Genomic DNA, 9,996 nt, shown 5'->3' on the forward strand with positions numbered 1-9,996 from the left:
CTACAATCCGAACACTCTGGAGGCAAAGGCAGGAAATTCAAGAGTTCCAGGCTGGGCTGAGTTATGTAATGTCCTGTCTTCAAAAACTAAGGACTGGGACTCTCATTCAGTGGTAGAGTGTGCCACGCACAAGGCATCATGTTGATCCTGACACCATAAAAACAGTAAAAACAGAAAAGATCACGGAAGGTGAAGTAGAGGAAGCTACTGGCTTAGAGCGTGGTTTGGGGATTTGGGTGGTCTTGTTGAGACTTTCAGTCCAGAATTGTTTGTTTAGCCCCTACTTTGCCAAAGTGTCCATAGCTTTTGTTTGTCAGTACTAGAAACTGGCCAGTTTACCGTGTGACTAGAAGGTAGCTGGTTCTAATCAGACCTCCAACATTTACTGTGCTTGGAGAAGCTCCTAGAAGCTGGTGACTTTCCCCTCACTTTTTGTTTTGTAAGACAGCTCTGGAAATGCTCACAAGCCTGCTGCTCTTGTGTGGATTCCAGCCTAGAAGCAGACCAAATTAGGCAGCGCAGAAGTGCAGGATGATACCGACCTCTGTGGCCTGGCAGCCAGCCTTCGGTGTGGCGTGGCTGTACAGAGGCTCCCTGTCGTTTAGGGTTATAGCTCTAGCTCAACTTTCTTTCCAGCCAGTGCTGCCTTTCTACCTATGTGGACTTGGCGCCACCATGCACAAACGCTTGTTCAGTAGGCATCCCTAGGTTGGCCCCGTGGCAGATGGAAGCCCCCACTTTCAGCAGAGGCACACAGGCTAGAGGAGTTACCCTGTAGCTCATGGGGAGTTTTAGCAACGGTGGGGCTAAATCCAGCCTGTACCCCATTGGGAGACTCAGCATGCATTTTCCTGGTGGAGCAAATACACTGGAGTTCCCTTCTGATTCTTTAGGGTTTCTATTCTAGTTGATTAGCTTCTTGTGAGCCTTCCTCTGCTGTGGTCTCTGTTGTCCTGTAACCTGTGAGCTGATCCCACACAGGTTTCTTGCTTTACCTTCTTATAGGGAAGAAAGAAACCAGGTGTTGAAAGGCAAATGATTCAGGCAAGGAATTTTAAAGATGTATATATTATAAAGAATTTTAAAGGTAATAGATTACGATTTGCCATTACTATTAAAGAACAGATAATCTGGGAATCCCAGAATACCAAGCCAAAGGTCTAAGAAGTCATCTTCTTTAAAAAATTTTAATAATAAAAAGTTATCTCAAGGAGTCTTCAGTTAAAAAAGGGTTGACTGGCCTCCAGATTCCAGTTATTTTTAAAAAGCAGTTTACCAGGGCTGGGGATGTAGTTCAGTTGGTGACACACTTGCTGAGCATGTGTAAGTCTGTGGATTCCATCCCCAGTACCAAACACACAAAAAAGCAATTTTCTACTAAATCCTTGCGAGTCTCATTGGGAGAGTTGAGGTAAACAGCTTAGTACAGCTGGCTCTTCTCCCTGGGGTCTCCTCTGGAGAAGTACAGGAGCAAGTCTATTGCACTCCAGGGAGACCCTCCTGCCAGAGCTCACATTGCAGAGACTAAGATTGCTCTTTTCGTAGTTTTCTGTCCAAATGCAATCCTGTTTCTGTGCCTACTAGCATGCAGTTAGATAGTTAGATTTGGACAAACGAGATTCCTAAGGAATGACTTTATTAACTATAATATGGTTTCAGCTATTGTGTAAACACATATATTCCAGTTCTAGTACTAATACGGAGATGCTGCGTGCAATGCTGACCTTGGCAGTCTGTGTGATGCTTTAACTGTTCAGAGGAGACCAAGTGTGGGGTCAGGGTGTGGCCTGAACCTTCCCTGTATCGAGTCTCCAGGCAACATTCAGGATGCCACTCTGTTCCCCTGCCTTCAGTGGTATCAGAATGTGCACAATAAATGTGCTTCCTTCTTACATCCATAGTTGATACTCTGTACTTACAAATAATGTCAAATGGACATAAAAAGATTGGAACTCTGAAGTCATATCGATCCAGATACACCCGCAGCCTCAGCCTGGTCCTGCGCAGCCCTTAGCACAGGGTCCAGGCATTCTTGAAGTCTCTGAGGTTGCAGTCAAGTTTTCAGTATTGCTGTTAGCAAGCTTATTTGCCAGTAGATACCCATTGTACTAATGTGCCAACAGATAAGCGTTTATTGCACATCTGCTTCCACTGTGTCCCCACGGGTGCCCCGAATGTGTGAGGGATCCCTCATCTGGAGGGGCTCGCTGCATTGACTCCTGTTGTCAGGACTGTGTTGTGTGGATAGCATCCTCATAGATTTTATACACATAGTAATTTCCCTTTTTATATGTCAGGTAAATATTTGTAAAAGTTATACTCACACAAATGAAATTATGATAATTACTAATATATTTTTTCCATGTTTCATTGCCTGAGTAAAAACTGTTCACCACTGTTAAATCTGGGTGTGTGTTGTTTTTCCTGGTCGCAGTTTGTTTTAGCCCTAAGTGTGAAAATTTATGGCCATCTCACTTTTATGAGCTCCATATTTCAGTCTGAAAATAGAAAAGATGACATTTTTTGACACTCACTTTGCAGGGTTTTATGCATTTAGTTGGGCATGCAATTGAAAAGAAAATGAACTTTGGAATTCAGAAATTGCTGTCAAAGTGACCATGACTGCGTCTGTGTAATCAGAACTTTGCTGGGTGCTCCTTGGGCTGGGTGAGACCAGTCCTAAGAAACCAAGTCATGCCAAGCTTTCTGACTTGCTAGAGACAGGGGACAAGACAGAGCCTTGTAAACATCACAGCCCATAGAGGAAATGGGTGATGTTTTATGTTTCTTCTATGTTTCTAAATGCTGGTCAGACCAGCTCTCTGCTTGGGGGTGGCGTTGGAGGTCAGGATCAAGCTGGAAAAGACAAGAGAGTCAACACTGCATTTTACAGCTTAATAAGGGTCAAGGAAATGGGCAAGCTCGGTTCCCTGTCTGTTGAGCGGTACAGCAGCCCTCAGAGTCCTGAGGCATGTGCTCACTAGTGTTCTGAAAGGCCCAGGCAGTCCAGTAAGTCACTGAAGGGCACAGCCATTGATGAGACGCTAGACAGGCAGATCTCAGTTAAGGAGAAGACCCGGGTTTGATTCCCAGCACCCACATGGCAGCTAACAACTGTAACTCCTGTTCCAGGGGATCCAACGCCGCCTTCCGACCACAGCATTGTACAACTCAGGTGTGCTTACATACTCAGCAGTTAAGAGCACACACGGCTTTTGGAAAGGACCTGGGTTTTTTTCAGTTCGCAGCCCAGCATCCACATGGTGGCTCACAACTGCCTGTAACTCCAGTTCCAGGGGATCTGATGCCCACTTCTGGCCTCCTTGAGCATTGGATGACACATGGTACACATAAACTCACGCAGGCAAACACATAAATACATTTTTTTTTTAAATAGGGACCCTTGTCTAGGGAAAGCTTTGGTATGGAAGGCTGAGCTGTGGGTTCTGGTTTTGGTCAGCTTTGGAGCAGGTAGACCCCTAATGCCCTCATTTGGACTGAGTACTACAAAGACCTGAAATTTTGAAACTATCTCACTGCATCAGTAAGACTGTCCTGGAACCTGTGCCCATCCCACCTCTGCTCCCTGCATGCTAAGATTACAAGCTCCAGTTTCTCTTTTAAAGCTGCCTAAATACCTGCTTGAGATGTGTTGACAAAACAGTGTACAGAACGTCTCCCTGCATTGACTTCAGTTCACAGTTCAGAAAGATGAAATTGCCAAGCCACATCACAGTGAGGGAAGAGCCAGGGCTTAGATCCTGAGCCCACGTCCAAGTGGGCTGCATGGCCTGTGCTGCTTCACATCGCATTTTGTACCCAAGATGAAGTAACTAAGTTTGTATTCTCCTAAGTCCTCCCAGGAGAAGTGGTATTCTACCACTGTGCCAGTCTTCCATGATCCCAGCAGATGAACATCATGAGAGACCCTCACAGACTCAGTGGCCCTGTGAGAGGGCCAAGCTGTGTTTCCAACATCTCAGATCTATTGGGGCCTTAAGATTCTGCAAATGCTGAGCTCTAAGACAGTGTAAAATTAGGTCTTCTTGTTCTAGGCATGAGAAATAGCACAGGTAATTTGGTGCATGCAGGCACAATTAGCTGACTTGATACATGTGGGCGTAATCACAGTATTTTGCTAAAGTGTTAGTTAGTACAGACAACCTCTCATTGTGATATGCATTGTTGACTACTGCTCCTTTGACCACCGTACCTAGACCACTCTGCCCTCCATTGACCACTCTGTTCTCCATTGACTGGTGCTTCCGTTGACCACCGTGCCTTTATTGACTACTCTTCCCTCCATTGGCCAGTGGCCACCACTGACCACCATGCCTCCATCTCACTGAAGGCTGGGACTTCCATTTGTCTTTCATGAAATCTTGAATTTTCCAGGCACTTAAAAAAAAAATCACATTACTTGTTTTGTGTGGGAGGGGTGCGGATGTGCCATGGTATGTGTTTGGTTAGAGGGCATCTTTTGGGGGTTCTGTCCTTCCACCATGTGGGGCCTGGGGTTCTGTCTCGCCACCTGTTCCTGTTGGGTCACCACACCATCTCTCCAGGCTCTGTTTTTACCTTCTCCCTTTAGGCTGACTTGTAACCAAATTTCAAGAATTTGGTGTGCGAGTGAGTAGGAAACGGAAGCGGTTTTCCACAAAACTCAGATTACCCTATACAGACATGTGTACTGGGCTGCAGTTTTTAACGTCCAGAGCAGGATGTCCAAAGAGTTTAAAACCATTTTTTAAAAGTTTAGAAGTCTAGATAAAAGAAAAGCAAAATTCTTTCTTCCCTAACCTGCATACCAAGCACGTCCTCTGGCAGCAGAGGGCAGCCTGCGTGGGCTCAGAGCCCTGCTTCTGCTGTGTCCATGGCCCAAACTAACCTGACTCACAGCTAAAAGAATGCAAGTTCTGGACTGGGGCTGCAGCTGGGATAGAATGCTTGCCTAACAAGGGCGAGAACTGGATTCTATCCACAGCACTGCAAAAAGAAAACAATGAAACTAGGAATCCTTTGTTAGAAGTAAGAATTCTTGATTACAAGTTCTTACAAGTTTCTCTGCACAGTTGAATTCTAAATTACAAATATCTATGTATGCCATCACCAGTTTACTAAATTGTAACTTGATCTGAGTGACCTGCCACCGTCAGTGCCACTCACCATGGCACCTGTGTCAGTTAAAGGACCAAGTAGCCAAGTCATGAGTTGGCCACGTAATTTCAGAAATGTTAAAAAAGTTAAAGTTGAATCCGAGGAGGAAATAACTGAGGGTGGCAGGAGGCCTCACCAGCAGCTCACACGGGTTAGAGTACTAGAGGTAAAGTAGTGAGTCCACTGGGTTATTTCTTAAACTAGCTCCTCTGAACATTTTAAACTCATTTTAGGATAATTTTATATTAAGGTCACAGAGGTCCTCTAGACTCTTCCTTCTTTTAGGGTTAGCTCTGTACCCTCCCACCCGCCGTGTCTTATCCTGCCGGGACCGGGGTCTGTCTCTGTTGGGCAGCCTCCAGGTGCAGTGGTCCTCCAAGGTCCTGGGAGGAGAAAGCGGCTGACCATGGCTTGCTTTCTTTTCTCCCTCCTCCCCTCCTCCCCTCTTCTGTCTCCCCGCCCCTCCACTTCTTCCCATCCCCCTCCCTTCCCCTCCTCTCCTCCCTCCTCTCCCCTTGCCTCTCCTCCTGTACTCCCATCTTCCTCTTCCTCCCCCGCCCTCCCTCCTCTCCCCTTGCCTCTCCTCCTGTACTCCCATCTTCCTCTTCCTCCCCCGCCCTCCCTCCTCTCCCCTTGCCTCTCCTCCTGTACTCCCATCTTCCTCTTCCTCCCCCGCCCTCCCTTCCTCTCCCCTTGCCTCTCCTCCTCTCATCAGTTTTTCAGGGTTTTGTTTGTTTTTGTTTGTTTGTTTTGCTGTGCTGAGGCTGACTCTCAGAGCATGTTAGACATGCACTCTACCAATGAGCCTTTCTCTCTCCCTCCCCTGTGTTCCCTGCCTTCTTTCCAGACACCTGTCCTGACATGGTACAGGGACTATGGACCCTTTCTACTACAGCAGCAGGAATTACTGTGGTTATAGCAAAGTGATGTGTCATGAGCAATCTCTTCCAATAAGATGTATTTAACAACTCTTTAGAAGCTGGAAAAGACAAATTAACACACAGGAATTTGCACTGGCTGGAACAAAAGCCTTTTTCTGTTTCTTCTCCAAATGTTCTGTGCAAAGAGCTTGAGCTAGGTTCAGAGGGGCTGGGGCTGGGGCCAAGGCCTGCTTGGTGTTCTAGGTCCTGTGACTGCCCGCTTAATGCTGCAGATCTCTTTTCTCACCTTGACACCCAGAGACACCAGAAATTGGCGTAGCTCTAGAATTCAGGGTTCTTTGTGAAGCTGCTATGGGTGAAGCACATCTGCTGAAGTCTCTTTAAAACGTGAGCCTTCCCAGAGTCTCTGCAGATCTGCTTTATATTCCAAATATAGTTGCTCGACAGCCATCCTCCTAATTTATTTAAAGTTGTGGCTGGAGGCTGAGATGTCCCTGTAGGCTTGTGCATTTGGGCGTGGTCGTCAACTGGTGACACAGTCGAATCCTTAGGCGGTGGGCCTGCTAAAGGAGGTAGGTTGCTGGGGTGCGTCCTTGGGGGTACCATCCTGGCTCCTTTCCCAGCATTCCCTGTTCCTTCCATTGGTCTTCTCCTGACTTTCCTTTTCTCCTTTTATTTGTAGTGTGGGGATCAAAGCCTCCGGTCTTGCTCATGCTGGGGAAGTCCTCTACCTCTAAAATATAGCCCTAGCTGTTCTTCCTTGTGTAAAGCAGTTCACATTCCTCCAGTTGATCTGATATTTTCAGACTCTGTTTTCAGCCCTATTTTTAGTACCTGAATGTTCCTAAAAGCAATTCCTGGGCCAGGGAAATGGCTCAGCAGGTAAAGGTACGAGCTGCCTAAGTCTGACACTGGAATTTGACCTCTAGAACCCTAAAAAACTGGAGAGAGCTCTGCATGTGTGTAATGCTAGCACTGCAGTGGCAAAACAGGAGGCTTAGGCAGACCACTGGCAGCTCGCTACCAGCCAGGCTGTGACACACCGTGCAGCAGCAGAAACAGACTCGGCCTCTACAAGGTGCAAGGAAGAACAGAACCTGAAAACCGTCCTCTCACCTCCATGCGTGTGCCAGTCCCTTTCCCCAAGACAACTTGTCTTGCTTTCTCTCTGGTGCTGGGGCCCAAACCACAGGGCTTGTGCCTGCTAAGCACACGCTGTCCCACTGAGTTTCACATTTCCATCTTGACAGACTTTATCATTTTATTTGTCTGTTGAGACAAGGTCTTACCGTGTAGTCTGGGATGGCCTTGTCTCAGGTGCTGGGATTACAGGCATGTACTGCTGTCCAGGGCACCCAGAGGACTCTTAGAAACATTTTTGATCCTAAAATGTGACCTTGAATCCACCATAATTTACACTTTCAGTGCAACACTTTTCAAACTCTGGCATCCTAAATATTCATAATAAACCACTTGCAGCGTGCCCATGACTGATTGGGAAGAGGACCCTGGTTTTCAGGTTTGTCTGTTAGATTACAAGTTCACCTCAGTGCTCAGAAACTGCCCTCATCTCACACAGAGCATCCGGCAAAGGCTTGTTGACCTCACAGGCCTGCTCTCTTCCGAGCTTTTCTGGGACTGGGTGTCACAGCGAGGGAGTCACAGAGCACCCCTCCACTGTCTTCCACAGCACAGGTCATGACCTCTGCAGGAGTTGCGGGCCAACCTATGATTTGATGAAAAATGAAACCCTGAAGTAACCGTGACTGGACCCCACACATATTTGCTTAGAACGGAATTCTTCACTTCCTAAATTTCTGCAGTCTTTTTGGCAAACTGCTTGTCGCTTATTTTGATTTTTTTTTTTTAGTGACGGTGAGATCCTTGGTTATTGAGATGACTCAGGAGCCTGCCACCAAGCCTGATGAGCTGAGTTCAATCCCTGACACACATGGAAGAAAACAGACTTCTGCGATTGTCCTCTGACCTACACACACATGTAATATGACACACAGTACACACATGAAAGATATGAAAGAAAGAAGAAAGGAGGGAGGGAGAGAGAAGGAAAGAAAGGAAAAAGAGAAAGAGTCTAAGAAAGAAAATAATTTTAAACATTAGGAGCCAGCAAGGCTGTTCAGTGGGTAAAGGAATTTACCACCAAGCCTTATGACCTGAGTTCAACTGTCAGGACTCACATAGTAGAAGGAGAGGACCAACTCCCACAGGTTATCCTCTGACCTCCACACACATGCTGTGGCATGCATGTACCCACATACACATACACACACAAAAATAAATTACAAAATTTTAATGTAGAACACTAATGTGAGATCCTAAAGTCATCCCAGCTGCTACTTGACTTCAGTGATCACTGTCCACAGTTCCTCAAGTTATGACTCAGTCATTAATGATGCAAAAAGATCCAAGTTTGAAAATGGAGAAAACTGGGAATTCACATCTAGGCGAACAGGGGCAATTTGTGTTCATGGTCTGGCTCCCCTGAGCAAGGGTACATTTACAGGTCTAAGGGTCATTTTGAATTTATTTTTCCCTTTCTAGCTTTCCATGAGATTATGTCAGGATAGCGAACAGGGAGCAGCCATTTGTATGTCCGTGAGAAGGGGAAGAAAGAGGAAGACGCCATGGCTTGAGCCAGGGTGTTGTAGAGGCTTGAGGTGGTGGGACTGCCTTTTTTGGGGTTGGCTCATCACCTGCCTTTGCAGTGAACAGTCTTCAAAGTCCCAACTGGAAAATGTTTCCAGTTTTGGCACCGTGTCAGCAACTTCCATGTGACTAACACGTTGTGTCAAAATACCTGAGGAACAACTTGTGGAAAGAGCACAGGGCTGTTGAGATGGCTCACTGGGTAGAGGCGCCTGCTGCCAAGCCTGATGACCTGAGTTCGATCCCTGAGACCCACATGGTGGAAGGACAGAACTGACCCCCACAACTTGTCCTCTGTCCTCCACCCGTGGCTCCCGATAAGTGAATTAAAACGTAATCTTTTAAAATATTTTATTCATTATTTTTACTTTATGTATGTGTTTTGCCCATGTGTATGTAAATGCACCATGTGTTTGCAATACCCACAGAGGTCAGAAGAGGGCACTGGAGTTAACAGATGGTTGTTACCCATCATGTAGGTGATAGGAACCGAACCTAGGTCCTCTGGAAGAGCAGCCAGTGCTCTTAACCACTGAGCCCCATTAAAATGTGATAATCTTTTTTAATGAAGGAAAGATTTACTTTGGTGGTTTCCATAGAACACCCTCCCCCCGCCCCATGCTCTGTGTTTGCATCTGAAGCTGTGTGCTCTCAGCTTCCTGTTCCAGCTCCCTGTTGTCTTGCCTTCCTTCCTCTGTCCTCCTGGACATTATAGACTCTCTCTCTCTGGAACCATGAGCCGAAATAAACTCTTCCTTTCACGAGTCACTCTTGGTCTTGGTGTTTTATCACAGCAACAAAAAGTAACTGGTACAAATGAGTTGTTAAAATAGAAGCTTGGGGACTGGAGAGATGGCTTAGTGGTTAAGAGCACTGGCTGCTCTTGCAGAGGACCCAGGTTTGATTCTTGGCAGCTAACAACTGTCCATAACTCCAGTTTCAGAGGAATCAGAAGCCCTCTTCTGGCCTAGGTAGGCATTGCATGACATGGCTGTACTTACCTACATGCAGGCAATACACTTACACAAAATAATGAAATATTTAAAAAATATTTTATGTATTTGAGTGTTGTGCCTGCATGTATTTAAGTGCACCCATGTCATGCAATGCCTGAGGAGGACAGAAGAGGGCGTGGGATCCCCTGGAACTGGAGTTATGGGTGGTTATTAGTCACATGTGGGTGCTGGGATTTGAACCTGGGTCTTCTGTAAGAACAACCTGTGCTTTTAACCACTGAGCCATCTCTCCAAGCCCCAATAAATATATTTTAAAATAAAAACTTGAGGGGGCT

This window comes from Nannospalax galili, unplaced genomic scaffold (genome assembly GCF_000622305.1).
Source record: "Nannospalax galili isolate Female #2095 unplaced genomic scaffold, S.galili_v1.0 scaffold1871, whole genome shotgun sequence".
NCBI lineage: Eukaryota > Metazoa > Chordata > Mammalia > Rodentia > Spalacidae > Nannospalax > Nannospalax galili.